At 31.3% G+C, this 18404-nt stretch overlaps 2 pseudogenes; one reads left to right on the top strand and one right to left on the bottom strand.

The window, feature by feature from the left end:
• Positions 1 to 5812: 5812 nt before the first annotated feature.
• Positions 5813 to 6043, top strand: LOC145291795 (U2 spliceosomal RNA; annotated as a pseudogene).
• Positions 6044 to 12082: 6039 nt separating this feature from the next.
• On the bottom strand, positions 12083 to 12316 carry LOC145291804 (U2 spliceosomal RNA; annotated as a pseudogene).
• Positions 12317 to 18404: the final 6088 nt, after the last annotated feature.

Genomic DNA, 18404 nt, shown 5'->3' with positions numbered 1-18404 from the left:
GGATGGCGGCAATCTTTTCTTCGTGCGTTTCACTAAACTGTCGCCAGGTGGCGCTTCTCGGTCAAAAAACATTTAAATTATTAATTTGTTGTTGATCCTTCAAAGTTGCTTTAATTCTAAAAAGATGTTTCATTTAAATTATTAATCGAAAAAAAAAAGCTATTTTATTTTATAAAAATCCAATGCTGCTTTCATTACAAAATTATTTTATTAAAATTATATTTTCTTATGCAGATTTTAAATAAATGTTTTTCAATTATATATTGATACATTTTTATACATATAATATATACATGCCGATAGTAATTTGTAGTTTGAATAAAAAAAAATCACAATGACTAATGTATACCTATTAACCCTTATCCTCGAGTGGCCTCTGGGCCTTGATAAGTGGTGACACCCATGTAAAAAAAAAAAAAAAAAGTTTAAACAAAAACGTAAGTTATTATGGTATAGCCAAAGGAAGAAATGAATGAAGGCATTTTCAGAAGCGTCCCTATTGTACGAAAGAACCGACGTTTAAATACACGACTCTCGACCACCGCAGTCCGGATAAGCTGTCAAGCGAGATGATTGCGTGAATGACGTGGCTGCACGTGCAATCAAAACGACGCTTCAAGACGAACGAGTTTCTTTCGTTCATGTCTCAAGGACACATCCTGGTCTGTCTGCTCTCTGACCCCCCACCCGACCCGTAGCGGTTTCCTTATTTAGTTATTTTTTTTTTTATCATTTCTTTTTTTTTGTTTATTTTATTTTAATCTATTTTCTAAATTTTCTTTTGTTAATCGTGCAAAAAAAAAAAAAGGAAAGAAAAAAATTTAAATTTGGCAACGACGTAACGTATCTGAGAAATCGAAAATAATTACTATCTATCTATCTATATTCTGTGTGTGCGCGCGCACACGCGTGTGAGTGTGTATTAGTTACTCCGCAACCGTCGGGCCAATTTTTATGAAATGTCACACAAATGAACTTTAAGTATCTGGCAGTGTTCGTAGATAGTTTTTTTTTTTTTTTAAATTTTAATCGGAATGTCTTCAACAAGTATCGATAATCAAAAATATCCGATGAAAGAAGAAACAGACGACTTTTACCACAGCCTAACATCATAAGTGCACAATCAACAGTAGGTTCTCTACAGTGCAATTTAGAATACGATGTATTGTGACTTAAGTCACTAGGGGTTGGCATGTGACTTTCCTTCATGTGCACCACGATGAACCCCCAACTAGAGCAGGCAATCAATCGATTTAATTGAAAAATGGATGATCTGACCAATTTTGATGACAATAGAAATACGAGAGTGTGAAAAATTCATCCTCGGGTCTCCCTATTCAATGTGAATTTAAGAAAACTCGTACTCGAAAAACTGGTGCCCGGAAAACTCGTCCCGGGAAAACTCGTCCCGGGAAAACTCGTCTCGGGAAAACCCGTCTCGGGAAAACTCGTCTCCGGAAAACTCGTCTCCGGAAAACTCGACCCCTTTCGCTAGATAGGAAAACTGGTCCCGTATTGAATAAATATCGATTGAAAACACATTTTATGATCGTTCTTGAAGGAGATATTTTTTTTTAAATAGACTATAGCCCCCATAATGTTTTTAAAAAAATATTTTTACTTGTTTAATGTTTTTTTTTGTTGTTTTTTTTTTAAATAAAATTGATTTTCTAAGTATCCATTTTCTACCTAACTGGCTAGGTTCTTAGTGGTTTCACTTATTTTAAAGCGTTTATTATGTTCATACAAAGTTAATTACATTTTTTTTGTTCTTATTTTAACGATGTTGGGTTTGTATTACTGTACACATAGATTCGGAAAAGTTGTCAAAAAACAAATATATAACAAATAAATGTTATCAAAGGCAAGATAAGTTACTTTTCTACCAAACTGGATATATTTTTTGTGTTTTTATTCAACGTAACATGTTTATTCAGCTCGAAAAACATACAGTGTTTACCGATGTATTGAAACATTCAAGATGGCGTCTTATTCTCTCTTTAACACGGTAAGTGTGGGAAAAGGTGTTATAAATTAAAAAAAAACGGATAAAATACTGTTAAAAACTCGCTCAATATATGTTACCGTGACATAGGTTGACATATATTCGGCGGGTTTTTAATAGTATTTTGTATAGTTTTTTTATTTATTTATAACACCTTTTTCCATACTTACGGTGTTAAAGAGGGTGTGAGACGCCATCTTGAATTTTCGAATACATCGGTAAACACTGTATGGTTTTCGAGCTGAATAAACATGTTACATTGAATAAAAACACAAAAAATATATCCAGCTTGGTAGAAAAGTAACTTATCTTGCCTTTGATAACATTTATTTGTTATATATTTGTTTTTTGACAACTTTTTCGAATCTATGTGTACAGTAATACAAACCCACGATGTTTTTTGGAGTCATAAAAACAATAAAAAAACAAAACAAAAAAATTAAAAAACAGGGAGCGATTCGATTCTTCGTTACTATTTTTGTTTTGGTTTTTTATTTATGATAGTTTTTTTTTGTTATGTTTTTGTTTTCTCTCACACCAAATACACTCATGCGTTATTTAAAATTATAATTTTTATCAATTATCAACATTTAATGTCGTCCTGTCAAATTTTGCAAAAATTAACTAATAAATTAAAAGCGAAATATTTTTTTGGCGCGAGAGATGCCATGTGCTAACAATCTCTCGTTAACTCATTTTTAATTTTTACTTCAAAATTCTAAAATCAATCATTAAGAGAAAAAGTAATCACTAAATAAATTTATTAATCAATTTTATTGAAAACTCCGCTATCGTTTATCAAGAATCTTTTTAATTTCATTTTTTGTTGGTTGTTTTTCGGATGGAGATATAGTTTTTACCCCCCCCCCTCTCTCAAAATTATATTTAAAAAAATATTAAAATTTATTATTTTCTTTTTAAAACCAAATCTCCCTTAGTAATTTCTTTAATTTTCTATTTTTTAGCGATTATCAAGACCCCTAAGATGTGATACCGGACATTATTTCTCGTTCTCACGTAACACTTTTGTTTGTTTTCTGTGTTTTTTTTTCTTTACCGAATAAACGATTCCAAATAAATTAAACAACAGTAAATAAGTAAATTCTTTTTTATATAAATATTTATAAAAAAATATGCGGTCTCGTTTATGAACATAATAAACGCTTTAAAATAAGTGAAAGCACTAAGAACTTAGCCAGTTAGGTAGAAAACGAAAACTTAGAAAATCGATTTTATTTAAAAAAAAAAAAAAACATTAAACAAGAAAAAATATTTTTAAAAAATATTATGGGGGGCTATAGTCTATTTTAAAAAAACAATATCTCCTTCAAGAACGATCATAAAATGTGTTTTCAATCGATATTTATTCAATAAGGGACCAGTTTTCCTACCTAGCGAAAGGGGACGAGTTTTCTGATGTCGAGTTTTCCGGAGACGAGTTTTCCGGAGACGAGTTTTCCGGAGACGAGTTTTCCCGGGACGAGTTTTCCTAAATTCTATCGTACCCGGAAAACTCGTCCATTTTTGCTAAGTAGGAAAAATGGTCCATTATTAAATAAATATCGATTGAAAACACATTTTATGATCGTTCTTGAAGGAGATATTATTTTAAAGGAGAATACACATCCCATAATATATATTTTTAAAAAATATTTTTACTTGTTTAAAAAAATAAAATTGATTTTTCTAAGTGTTCGTTTTCTAGCTAGATTTGTAAGTTTTTAATGGTTTAACTTGTTTTAAAGAGTTTATTTAGTTAAAAAAAAATGTCGAGTGTTACTTTTAAACAAAAATGTCCGACGTGAGCGGATCACGTCTTAGGGTTCTCAATAATCACTCAAAAATAGAAAATTAACGAAAATACTTAAGTAGATATAGTTCCCTCCAAAAGAAAATAAATTTGTATATTTTTTAGGTAATGTCCAAGATCACTGCTCGGAAAAATATCAAGCTACCAGGATTGGACACGGTTGATTATGTAACAAAACCGAACGGAAGATACGAAAAACGAAACCATATATTTAAAAAAAAAATTAGTTTTTAACACGAAACAAAATAAAAGAAAGAAAATATTTCTTGTATTATCTATATATCTATAAAAGTGAAAATGTGTGTGTGTGTGTGTGTGTGTGTAATTTTAATTTGTTTTGTTTTTGTTTTTATTTTTTCTTCTTAATAATAACATTAAGAAACGAAGAAAAAAATAAAAGAAGAAAAAACAAGAAATTAAAGTTTCATTTTATTTCGTTTCATTTTTCAATACCGGTTCCATGTCTTTGTTCTTACTCAACTTCTGCTTCTTAACACAATTTTCTGACGAACTATTTTCTTTTTCATTTTTTTCTTCTTTTTTTAAACGTAGAAGCGAGTAAACAATTAGTCAAGATTAGCTAACATTTTTATTCGCTTTTCGGATTAAGATCAAATCTCTTCAACCCCATAGACATTATCTCCTCCATTTGGAATGTGCGTTTACATTGCCTGTAGAATGCCGACGAGCTGACCAACCTATTTTTGTTCCCTGAACGTGGGCTGGATTTATTTGCTTCCCCACTGAGCAAATTAGGCACAAGGCCGTTTTTTAATGTGGAGAGAGGGAAGGGAAAAGGGGCCCAGCTCCCGAGAGGTGGGAAATGGGAGCTGGACAGTGAAGTCCATTTGGTATATAGGGTTGCCCTACATGGACCAAATGATTGCCACATGGACAATGGTCTTTGATTGCAGCATCTGCTGGAACAGATACTACACTTTGATCCGGGCCTCGAAGGCCAGAAAAGACCCCCCCCCCCCCCCAGGAAGCTTGTTCCTTGAAGGTGGGGTTAACGGATTAAAAAAAATCTTGGTGTCAATGAAATTCGCTTTTTTATTCATCAATTCACGTGTTTGTTGAAAGTTTTTTTTTTTTTTAACTTAATGACGTTTCTTTCTCTCCCCCCCCCCCCCCTCATTCACCTTTTGTTTTAAAACATAAAACAAAAAATTAAATCATAAACGTCAACCTTCTCGAGTCTTGCTTGTGTTATGTTGTCTTGTCTCTGGTCTTGTCTGAATCTCCTCCTTCCACCCTTCGACCACCTATCTCTTCTATCTTCCTTCCCCTTCCGATTTTCTAATTTTCCCGTTTCATTAACAACTTTGAATTTAAAAATGACGCGTTCGTTCCAAACCCTAAACCTAAAAAAAGTATCGTTAATTTCGCCATAAACACTGAATTGATATTAATTTCAGTGACATGTCTGTTTAAATAACTCGTCAATTTCACTTCTTATCACTCGCTTATCCCTCTCACCTCCATCTTTCTCTCTCCCCCTCTCTCTCTCTCTCTCTATCTCTCTCTCTATATATATATTTATATACATATATACATATATATATAACTACTCCATTTACTCACACACACACACACACTATATATATATATATATATATATATATATATATATATATATATATATATATATATATAATATATACATATATATAATATATACAAATATATAATATATACATATATATACATATATACATATATACATTTATATATACATATATATATATATTTATATCTATCTATCTATCTATCTATATATGTACATATATATATACATACATATCTATGTACATAAATATATATATATACATTTATATACATATATACATATATATACATAATATATATATATATGTATTTAGTAGAAATGGTAATTAATAAAAACCTGAAGAAAGTGCTCAATACTGTTGTAGAGCAAATATGCGTTTTTTTTTTATTACCATATTTTTCTATTAAGATACATTATTGTTTCGAATGATGCTTCTTGGCCTTTTGGTCAAGATCAAAGTGTAGTATCTGTTCTTCAGATGCTGCACTGCATTTTCTTGTTCTCTTTCGGTCGAGGAGAAATCCTTCACGACTGAGACAATTTTTTATTTTTTATTTTTGTACCTTTTCTCCACGTTAAAAAAACGACCCTGGTGTCTAACTCCGTCCTGTGGGGAGGCATAGTATATAGGTACATTATTGTTTCGGCTACACGGCCATTTTTTGGACGTCATGTAGCTTCCTCAGACTTTTACAGAAAAACGGCCGTGTAGCCGAAACAATAATGTAACTTAACAGAAAAATACGGTAATAAAAAATAAAACGTATATATATATATATATATATATATATATATATATATATATATATATATATATATATATATATATATGGTGACCGGAAAACTCGTCCCGGGAAAACTCGTCTCCGGAAAACCTGTACCCGGAAAACTCGTCTCTGGAAAACTCGTACCCGGAAAAATCCCCCCTTTTTGCTAGGAAGGAAAACTGGTCCCTTATTGAATAAATATCGATTGAAAACACATTTTATTGCCGTTCTTGAAGGAGATATTGTTTTTAAAAGAGACTATGTACCCCCATAATATTTTTAAAAATTATTTTTAACCGTTGCTTATAAAAAATAAACTTGATTATGGAGTTAAGATACGAAAAACGAAACCAAATATTCATTTAAAAAAAATACTCTAGTTTTAACACTTTTTGTGTCATTACGAAAGAAAAATAAAGAAAGAAAACACGTATTATCAAAGAAAGCAATTATTTTATTTAGAAGAATTAATTCAGTTTAAATAATTCTTTTGTTATTACAAAACAAAAAACAAGAAAACACGGTCTTATGTAATTTTTGGTACCGCGCTGAAATAATAACGTTATTATTTCGAAAGTCATTCTTAACATGGGGAGGAGAGGGTATCGTTTAAAAGTCATTTCGGAGGCACTTGTGCAATACTTAAAAATATACAAATTTATTTTCTTTTGGAGGTGGGGGAGGCTCGTTTTAAAACTATATCTACCTCATTATTTTCTTTAATTTTCGGATATTTTTTTGTTAAAAATTATTTACTAAGTAATGTCGAGTGCGACATAACTTATTTATTTTTAACTAAATAAACTCTTTAAAATAAGTTTAAACACCAAAAACTTAAAAGCTAGGTGAAAACAAAAACTTAGAAAAATCAATTTAATTTTTTTAAAACAATAAACATGTAAAAATATTTTTAAAAATATTATGGGATGTGCATTATTACCTAAAAATATACAAATGTATTTTCTTTTGGAGGGCGCCCGTTTTAAAACTATATCTATCTCTTTCATTTTCTATTTTTGAGCAATTATCGAGACTCCTAAGATGTGATCGTCTTATGTCGGACATTTTTTTGTTCATAAGTAACACTCGACATTACTTTTATTTTTTTTAACTACATAAACTCTTTAAAATAAGTTGAAACACCAAAAGCTAGGTAGAAAACGAAAACTTAGAAAAATTAATTTAATTTTTTTAAAACAACAGTAAACAAGTAAAAATATTTTTTTTTTCAATATAATTGGATGTGTATTCTCTTTTAAAGACAATATCTTCTTCAATAACGGACATAAAATGTGTTTTCAATCGATATTTATTCAATAAGGGACCAGTTTTCCTACCTAGCGAAAGGGGACGAGTTTTCCGGGTATGAGTTTTCCGGACACGAGTTTTCCTAAATTCACCAAAATTACATAAGACCGTGTTTTAAGTATTGGTTTCGATCTCAACTCGAGTTTTTTTTTTTTTTTTTTTTTTTTTTTTTTACAAGCAGCGAATTGCTCAGGAAAAAAAAACAAAAACAAAAAACAATACTCGCCTGCACACGTCTCAGTTTTTTTTCCGTTTTTTATTTTTATTTTTTTACTTCATTTTTTTTTTTAAAGGAATTTAACGTTACGTTTAATACCGGGCACACTGGGTACATCTGCTAGTAATTAGTAAACGCTCAATTCGGGCGCAAACATTACGTTAATATTAAATACCGTATTGAGTTGATAGCGAGAAAATAAGTCTGTGTTAAACATTATTACACGAGGAGTTATTTCGAGTTAAAATCATTTTTAGCGCGAAATACACATTTTGAGCGCGAAATACACACTTTAAATAACTATAAATTGATTAACGAAAACACCGCTTACCTCTTGTTGATGTAAAAAGCTAAACGCTGATCTTAAAATGAACCGGAAAATGAAACGAACATTTTCTTCATTAGGCTAAATAAAAAAGATATTCCAAAGGAAGTCTAGGCTCGAAGAAGAAAAGTTGAAAAAAGTTGAAATATTGAAAAAAGTTGAAAAAAATGTTGCAAATATTCTTTTAACTAATGCATGTCTGCATTATTATTCGTGCAATGGCTTCTTTCATAATTTTCATAGGTTTTCATTTATGTGCTGAGTAGAAAAATTTATAGCCTGCCTATGATTATCATTTTGCTAATTTCCCCCTAAGGATGAGAGACATTTTTCGTAACTCCATAGAATAAGGAAGATTTTAAAGTTTTGAACTCGTATTCCTTGTCGAATAATAATTTTTTATAAATTTTATTTCACAGAGCTTAATTTCAATTTCTTTATATATATATATATATATATATATATATATATATATATATATATATATATATATATATATATATATATATATATATAATCCACATACAGTACTGTTTCGCAGCTCATCAGTGCGGTTAAACAAGCAACTACCTCAAGTCAGGATCGAAATCCGATCGCCCAAACAGCAGTCGGAGCTTCTAACCGTTGCGTTATACGGCTGCTACTATGCAGGCAGTGAATTAACAATGTTTTGACATTGTCTAGATTATATATATATATATATATATATATATATATATATATATATATATATATATCGAACTTATGCTAGGTGGATTGAACCGGCTTTCTCCTAAGGAGGAAGTGTACAAAAGATTATTAAATTCATAAACGGCACCCAGTCGTATGTATATCACCGTCAAAGGAGAGGACAACGTAAAATTTTTACGCTTTTTGCAAGGAGGTGTCGACGTCCTCATATATACTATTTCTCTCCTCTATATCTGCCCTGCCCCAAACAACTCCGCTGATCTCTTCCACAAATTATTTTATCCCATCATGACAAATCTCAAGAAACAATGCAAGACGAAACCCAGAACTTTAACTCCTAACGTAGACCCCTGATATCTTTAACCTTTAACTCCTAACATAGACCCCTGATGTCGGAGAAGCAACTATGGTAGTGAGTACCATAGTTGCTTCTCCGATATCAGGGGTCTATGTTGCAAACTTCTCCGATATCAGGTGGTCTATCTTACAAACTTCTCCAATATCAGCGGTCTATGTTACAAACTTCTCCGATATCAGGGGTCTATGTTACAAACTTCTCCGATATCAGGGGTCTATGTTACAAACTTCTCCGATATCAGGGGTCTATGTTACAAACTTCTCCGATATCAGGGGTCTATGTTACAAACTTCTCCGATATCAGGGGTCTATGTTACAAACTTCTCCGATATCAGGGGTCTATGTTACAAACTTCTCCGATATCAGGGGTCTATGTTACAAACTTCTCCGATATCAGGGGTCTATGTCATATACTTCTCCGATATCAGGGGGTCTATGTCATATACTTCTTTTATATCAGGGGTCTATGTTACACACTTCTCCAATATCAGGGGGTCTATGTTACAAACTTCTCCGATATCAGGGGTCTATGTCATATACTTCTCCGATATCAGGGGGTCTATGTCATATACTTCTTTTATATCAGGGGTCTATGTTACACACTTCTCCAATATCAGGGGGTCTATGTTACAAACTTCTCCGATATCAGGGGTCTATGTTACAAACTTCTCCGATATCAGGGGTCTATGTTACAAACTTCTCCGATATCAGGGGTCTATGTTACAAACTTCTCCGATATCAGGGGTCTATGTTACAAACTTCTCCGATATCAGGGGTCTATGTTACAAACTTCTCCGATATCAGGGGTCTATGTTACAAACTTCTCCGATATCAGGGGTCTATGTTACAAACTTCTCCGATATCAGGGGTCTATGTTACAAACTTCTCCGATATCAGGGGTCTATGTTACAAACTTCCAGAGGTTTAAATACAGTTACAAGAGACCATTGTTCTTTCGCAAATTTGGCATTAGCCCGACTGTATCCCTAGATGATTTCCACATTATTAAAAGATGCTAAAAACTTGACATCAGATCCGAGTCTCAAGATCGTCATGGACCTGGAATATTTGCTTACATAAGAGATGATTTTTTTTTTAATGTGCCAGAGACATCGCCAACAGAAGATCATAAATTGTCTTATATGCGCTTCTGAGTATAGCACTTATTGCATCTCATTAATATTTACCCTCTATCGTGCACACAACGACGGAGTTATTATCGTTAAGGGTATTTCTGAGGAAATTTACCTCATTCTGACTGCTTCTTCCTCTGCAAGTATTCACGTTTGCGGAGGCTTCAATTTTCACAATTAAATTCTACGCAATTATGCAGAATGTAAAAACTATGCATAAATAGAATTCAGTGAAATTGTGAAATGAAATCAAGCATCTAATAAGAAACCATAAAAACGAATATGTCATTTATTAATGCTCGTTGTTTCAAAGAAATATGCAAATTAATTGATCTTCACGCAGTTGCTCGCATATCCATGACTGAGTATACAAAGAAGTTCGTTTTTATAATTTTACAATAGAAAAAGTAGGCTTTTAATATCAATGTCAGCGTGAAAAAAAATTTAATTTTATAAGTATATAGATTACTGTATAATTAAATAAAAAAATTTTTCAAGCTTTACTGAAATGACACATAGTTTAGAATGTTTCGAAAACTTCCTCAGACTTTCAAAGTTTTAAGGAAATAATTACCTCCCTTGCTCCGATTCGATTAAAAAAATTTTTTTTTAGCAAAACTCAATTTTCGCTAATTTTCTCCGAAAACTATTTCTATTATTAATTTTCTACCTTATCGGTTTTCGTAATATTTGGATATGTTCATGATTTCGCCATGACAATTGAGAATGTACAATCGGTTTGACTTGAAATTCAATATTTCGATTTTCGACTTTCGCTCTAATATCGAAAAAGCACAATTATTTTTAAATTGGTATTCATTATTATTATTATTATTATTATTATTATTATTATTATTATTATTATTATTATTAATGTTATTATTATTATTATTAATGTTATTATTATTATTAATGTTATTATTATTATTATTATTATTATTATTATTATTATTTCATTTTTTATTTTTTTTTTTATTTTTTTTTTTTTCATTAAAAATTTTTTTTTTTTTTTTACTAAAATGTAATATTGTTAAAAGAAAAGAAAGTGCCGTCCGTTCTGATATTAAACTTTATATTTGTTTTGTCCTCGGTCACTGATGTAAAAATCTTTCTAGACTATACATTAAAAACAACTCTGTCTAATTCTGCCCCGCCCCAATGGGGAGGGACTAATTGAGACGGGACAATTAGCAAAAGAGAAATAAAAAAGTAAAATGAATCCCGGGTAACGCCGAGAGTTCAACTCGTCATTAATAAATACACATCCGGTGTTAATCGTCATTCACGTAGACAATTATTTTGTTTCATGTATTTTGGATTTCCTGGTGACACGTTAATGACACATTTCTTTCTTTCTTTTTCTTTTTTTATTCAATAAAACATCAAATTCGACCTTTTCTCAATGGAATCTCCCCACCCTCTCCCTTCTCCATACCGCTCCCCTTTCTATTATTCTTACTTCTTCCACCTCTTCCCTCTGTCTCTGCCTGCCTGCTTGACTCTCTCCTCTCTCTCTCTCTCTCTCTCTCTCTCTCTCTCTCTCTCTCTCTCTCTCCTAGCTCCGTTTTCCTCTACTTCTAATTTCCCCTCTCTATTACAACGGCGTCTTTTTCCGTTTTTCAATAAATCAATCAAATTTTATGTAAATCCCCGTTAGTCCCCTCCCTCTCCTCGTCAAAATCTTTAAGTCCTTAATGAATCAAGCACGGGTCCATAGATGCTAAACTTTTCCCCGACTAGCGGTACGGTACGGATTTAGGCAAGCTCGTGCTACTGCAAATATCCTAACTATAATTCCTGAACATATATACCATGCACTGAGTAAGGAAGGGAAAGTTAGGGCAGTAATATTTGATATATCCAAGACAGAGTATGGCACGATGGTCTTCTCATGAAAATTAAATCGTACGGTATTACTGAACGAATACTTTATGTACCTATTTACTATGCCTCCCCACGGGACAGAGATAGACACCAGGGTCTTTTTTTTTTAACGTGGAGAAAAGGTACAAAAATAAAAATTGTCTCAGTCGTGAAGGATTTCTCCTCCACTGAAAGAGAACAAGAAATAGAAGTGCAGCATCTGAAGAACAGATGCTACACTTTGATCTTGACCAAAAGGCCAAGATGTAATCAAATTCTTCTTCTATTATATAAATCTCACATGTCTGTTTAAATGTATGTATGCATGTATGTATGTATGTATGTATGTATGTATGTGTGTGTATGTATGTATGTATGTGTGTGTGTATGTGCGTGTATGTATGTATGTATGTATTCAGTTTAAATAATTCTTGTGTTATTACGAAACAACAAAAAGAAAACACGGTACTTATGTATTTTTGGTACCGCGCAGAAATAATAACGTTATTATTTAGAAAACTATTCTTAATATGGGGAGGGGAGAGTATCGTTTAAAAGTCATTTCAGGGGCACTTGTGCTGTATGCAAACGGCGGCTATTGTTAGGGGGTGATATCTCCAATTTCCTCTTGGTCAAATAACGAAGCAAATAAGTAACAAACAAAATTTTTTTCCGAACAGAAAAATATTTGAAAATCAAAACATTTATTGCATAAAAATGTGTCAATATATAATTGTAAAAAAAAATTCCTTAAAAGTCTGCGTAAGAAAATATAATTTTAATAAAACAATTTCGAAATAAAAACAATATTGGATTTTTGTAAAGTAAAATAGCTTCTTTTTTTTTTCTTTTTTCGAACAAATAAATAATTTAAATGAAACATTTTTTAAAATTAAAACGACTTTGAAGGGTCAACAACGAATTAATAATTTAAATGTTTTTTGACCGAGAAGCGCCATCTGGCGACAGTTTAGTGAAATGCGCCAAGAAAATATGGCTGCCGTCCTCATACTGCACAAGTGCCTTTTATTGTTTCGTGTACACAAAAAGTGTTAAAAGTTCGGTAGTTCATGGGGAACGTGGACCCAGCGTAAACGGTGTTTATTATTATTATTATTATTATTATTATTATTATTATTATTATTATTATTATTATTATTATTATTATTATTATTCAAGAATTGCTCTCTCAAAGCGTTTTCTTTCACTTTCTTTGACTTTATTTTTATGGTGTGTGCATTTATTTTATTTTTTTGAATTATTTTTTCCTTTGGGTAAATTTGATTCATACTTTTATTTCGTGCTTGTTTTTATTTTATTTTATTTCATTTTTTTTAATTATTTTCTCCAATAAATATTATTTTTTGTTAAATTATTTTTTTCATATATATTCAAATAATGCTTTTGCCTCAAATAGTACCCTAAAAACGTTTTCTGTGATTAAATAAACCAAAGAACACCTTGCGCATGCGCTTTGAGGGAGTAATAATGAAATAAAAACACCATTCCAAATTTTCTAAATAAAATATTTGTTTGATTATTTGATACTACAAGAAGTGTTCTTTTTTTTTTTTCGTAATACCACAAGAAATGTTAAAAACTGAAGTAATTAAAAAAATATATATATATGGTCTAATTTTTCGTGTCTTCCGTTCGGTTTCGTTACATAATCAACCGTATCCACTTCCGGTAGCTTGATTTTTTTTACGAGCAGTGATCTTGGATATTACCTAAAAATATACAAATTTATATTCTTTTGGAGGGGGGGGGGCTCGTTTTAAAACTTTATATACCTCAGTATTTTCTTTAATTTTCTATTTTTGAGCAATTATCGAGACTCCTAAGATGTGATTATATCAAGTCGGACATTTTTTGTTCAAAAGTAACACTCGACATTACTTGTTCTTTTTTTTAAAAACTAAATAAACTCTTTAAAATAAGTTGAACCACAAAACCTTTCAAAGCTAGATAGAACACGAACACTTACAAAAATCTGTTTAATTTTTTTAAAACAACAATAAACGGTTAAAAATATTTAAAAAAAAAATATTATTGGTGTGTATTATCTTTTAAAGACGATATCGTTTTCAAGAACGGCCATAAAATGTGTTTTCAATCGATATTTATTCAATAAAGGACCAGTTTTCCTACCTAGCAAAAATGGGAGGATACGCGTTTTCCGGGTACGAGTTTTCCAGGTACGAGTTTTCTGGGTACAAGTTTTCCGGGTACGGGTTTTCCCGATACGAGTTTGCCGAGGACGAGGTTTCCTAAATTCGTTATATATATATATATATATATATATATATATATATATATATATATATATATATATATATATATATATATATATTCACGAGAATGAAACGCGGAATATTCTGAGTAGCTTAATTGCCATATATATTTTCTTAACTTAGCTCTACCTATATATTGAGCATTGTTGAAATAAATACTGAAAAATTTACGCATAAATTATATCTCCGTATATTAATTTATGTGATTAAATGAAGTAATCATGTATATATATATATATATATATATATATATATATATATATATATATATATATATATATATATATATATATATATATATATATATATATATACTTCGGAGTAGTTTTTATTTAACAATCAGTGGTTATGTAAACGTGAGATTGTAGGTTTACAAAATATTACTGGCGGTAATATTCTATAATTTATCCCATCTAAACAAGAATTGCTCGATATTCAAGATAGAGCAAATAAATTAAATTGTAATTCAATGAATTTCAAAAAACTCTCATTGAAATGAAATGAAGTGGTTGAGTTTCATATCAAAGAATTTTTATTATTCTAAGCAAGACAAAGAATGTTTTAGAAAGTTTATCTCCTTAACCTATAGGGTTTCGATGTCTACCATCTCATCAGAGGAGTGAAAATATTAGCAAATAGTTATAAAGGTATGCACCCTACAAATACTCCTGCCACAGAACTTCTGATAAATATAATGTTTTCACTTTGACTTTCCATGTCTCACTGACTTTAGCAAATAGGGTGCATACCTTTATAACTATTTGCTAATATTTTCACTCCTCTGATGAGATGGTAGACATCGAAACCCTATAGGTTAAGGAGATAAACTTTCTAAAACATTCTTTGTCTTGCTTAGAATAATAAAAATTCTTTGATATGAAACTCAACCACTTCATTTCATTTCAATGAGAGTTTTTTGAAATTCATTGAATTACAATTTAATATATATATATATATATATATATATATATATATATATATATATAGAGAGAGAGAGAGAGAGAGAGAGAGAGAAAGAGAGAGAGAAATATATATAGAAGAAGAAGAAGAAGGAGGAGGAGAAGAAGAAGAAGAAGAAGAAGAAGAAGAAGAAGAAGAAGAAGAAATAGTAGTTATAGTATTTATTCGGGGCCAATATTGGAGAGTGCGTTTATATATTTAGAAAATCTCTATCGCTTTCTCTATCTCTATTATTATATAAAAGTCACTTTGTGTGTGTGTGTGTGTGTGTGTGTGTGTGTGTGTGTGCGCGCGCGAGTTCCTTCCTCATAGGTTCCGAAACGGCCGAACCTAACTTTTGCCAATTTCACATAAAGCTAATTTATACCTGGCAGTGTTCTTAGATGTGTTTTGTACAGAAATTCATCTATGAGTATCGGAAATCGGGGGAAAAATCCTATTTTAGAATAGCTTTTCTCTCTTAGAAGAGAATAATTTTTGCAAAGGAATATTTTACGTTACACCGTCCAAAGGAGATAATAAAATCTTAGCAAATCATTTCTACTTAACCCCCCCCAAAAAAAACAACAACAACAACAAAAAATACAAGCAAACAAACAACAACAAAAAAAAACTCAGATTTATTATAATCTAGACATATAGCTTTGTGGTAGAACGTTCGACTGCGGATCGAGTGATTCCGTGTTCAAGCCCGTTTTATTTTAATATTTTCTTATTAATGAGCTGAGGTTACGATAAAAGATGAGGTACGACTTAAAATCGCCGTAAATCATTCATATGTTTGCATATTTAGAAATAACCATTAATCAGAGGTGTCTTTCCCAGACATCGCCAAACTCAAATATCAGCTAACGTGATATTGTAAACCAACGCAGACAGAATTTGATGAACGACATTATCATTATTATTTTTTTTATTTTTAAACTTTTTTGGCGAATTAGTCCACCGGGCAAATTATTCATCGTAATATATAATAATCAATAGAGGATTGATTCTGTGATAATGCACATGCAATCTGCATAAATTAAACTATCATGTTTAAGCGTATTGTACGACCGGGCAACGTCGGGCTGCCAGCTAGTTTTTAAATAAAACTATTTAAACCTAAATTTGGATTGATGGTTTTACAAGAAAACGAACAATAATCATAATTAAAAAAAAAAAACAAATAAAAAAAAACAATTATGTTAGGTAGATGAAATGGAGACTTACAGTTAAAAATTTTATTTTTAGGTGTATGTGGGTGTTTTTAACGAATATCACATTCAAAATTGTCGCCGGCGTGTAGTTGTTTACATGAAAAAACAAGTCAATCCGACCTCGTTTTCGAAAACAAGTAAACCCGATTTCGTTTTCTATTTTCCAAAATTTTATTTTAAGAGGATCGGAGAGAAATCGCTGAAGGAGTATACCGCCCACGCAAGGGAAGTTTTTATTTTATTTTATTTTATTTTAATGGGGAGGGGCATTTTTATTTCTTGCTTTTTTGCGTTTTTATTTTTTTTATTTGTTTTTGCTCTCATTTATTTCAGATGATCTCCAAAACTTTTCACAAAGCATGTACACTTATAAATTTTTTTTTTTAAATCAATGCAATTTTTTCTCAGTTAAAGATGTTCCTTTAATAAAACATTCCAAATGTGACGTCATATTAAAAAAAAATTGAATAGTGAACTGTTTAAAATGAGAGAGCATGCAAAATATCATATTGAAATCGATTTATATACTGAAACCAAAGCGGCGTAACAACGAAACTAAACGTATCATCGATTCTAGTTTGGAGCACCAGCTGTTGTACTTGAGAGTAATCAGATTTTAAACGTGCAAAGTTCTTTCTTTTCCGTTTTTCTCCACATATATAATAAAATGACCACAGAAATTCCTCTCTGGACAAAAGTATCATTGGTCTGCAACAACAGATGCCACGTACAAATTCAATACATCTAGGCTAATAGTCACTATCTTATGTAGCTTTCGAACACAATTTTAGACACATTCAATCGTGATAATAAAATGCTACATTTCATCCTATGGGCAACACTATCACAATTGCAACATCTTTAGAGGAAGGAGTCCCTATTTTTCTCTCTAAATATTTAGTCCTACCATTGCTACCAGTTGTCACCAGAGACGAATTCTACACGTTCTACAGATTCTGTGATTACACCGACCGACACTGGCTCGTACGTACATAGACCTAACATAATCTTTCCAATTTTTTATTCATAAATAGTAAAGATCGTCTTACCAAAGTTCATCCATTCTGATTGACTGAACTCTGAAAATTCTCATATTCTGAAATCCAGGTCTTCGCTTTATAAACGAACACTTACGTATATTAAAATATGGCGCCGCTAAGAGACATATTATTTCGCCAGCCGTCAAGTTCATTTAATGCATATGTCATTTCAGTCCTGTGAGATAAAAAAAAGTACAAGAGAGAGAAAAATCATTAAACGAACGTTAAATAACCCGTTTACTTGCTTTCTTTTACAAAGTTTAAAACACGCAATCCACTATAAGAATCTCCTTGATCGTCGTAAAAAAAAAAAAAAAAAAAAATACACAGCCCTTACGATCGAGTTTTTTTTTTTACCATTAAACATATTTCGTGCATATTGGTGATGTTTCAAACTGATGCATTTCATGTAAATTTATATATTTAATAGTTTAGCTCCTAAATATTTGCGTCTTTTATATTAAGATTTCCCTAAAAATTTTTTTTAAAAATATGAAAGTTTCATTGCCTCCGTTCAGTCTCGAAAGACAAAGGATAGCCTCTGTAGGGGCGCTGCGCGTGTAATTGTGAGGCAAGGGTTGCACAATCTCCAACGACACTTCTCCTTAATCGGCACTGCTTGAGTCAAGTGGCAAAGATGAGTCCAGGACAGATGTGGAGAGCACATACAACACCTGGAAGTCCCAAAAAGTCACCCATTTACTACTGACCCGGTTCAACGTTTTTTAACTTCGGTGATCTAACAGGAACCGGTGTGTCAACGTGATTATGCTGTATTACAAATTTGCCGTATTACGTGAAGTTTTTATGCCGTATTACGTTGTAATTCATTTTATCTTTTCCATGCAATTTGACCACATTTTTCT

Source organism: Euprymna scolopes, chromosome 12, assembly GCF_053919585.1.
Source record: "Euprymna scolopes isolate OS-2025 chromosome 12, ASM5391958v1, whole genome shotgun sequence".
NCBI lineage: Eukaryota > Metazoa > Mollusca > Cephalopoda > Sepiida > Sepiolidae > Euprymna > Euprymna scolopes.
The sequence above is the reverse complement of the archived record's forward strand: the minus strand, read 5'-3'. Positions and strand labels throughout refer to the sequence as shown.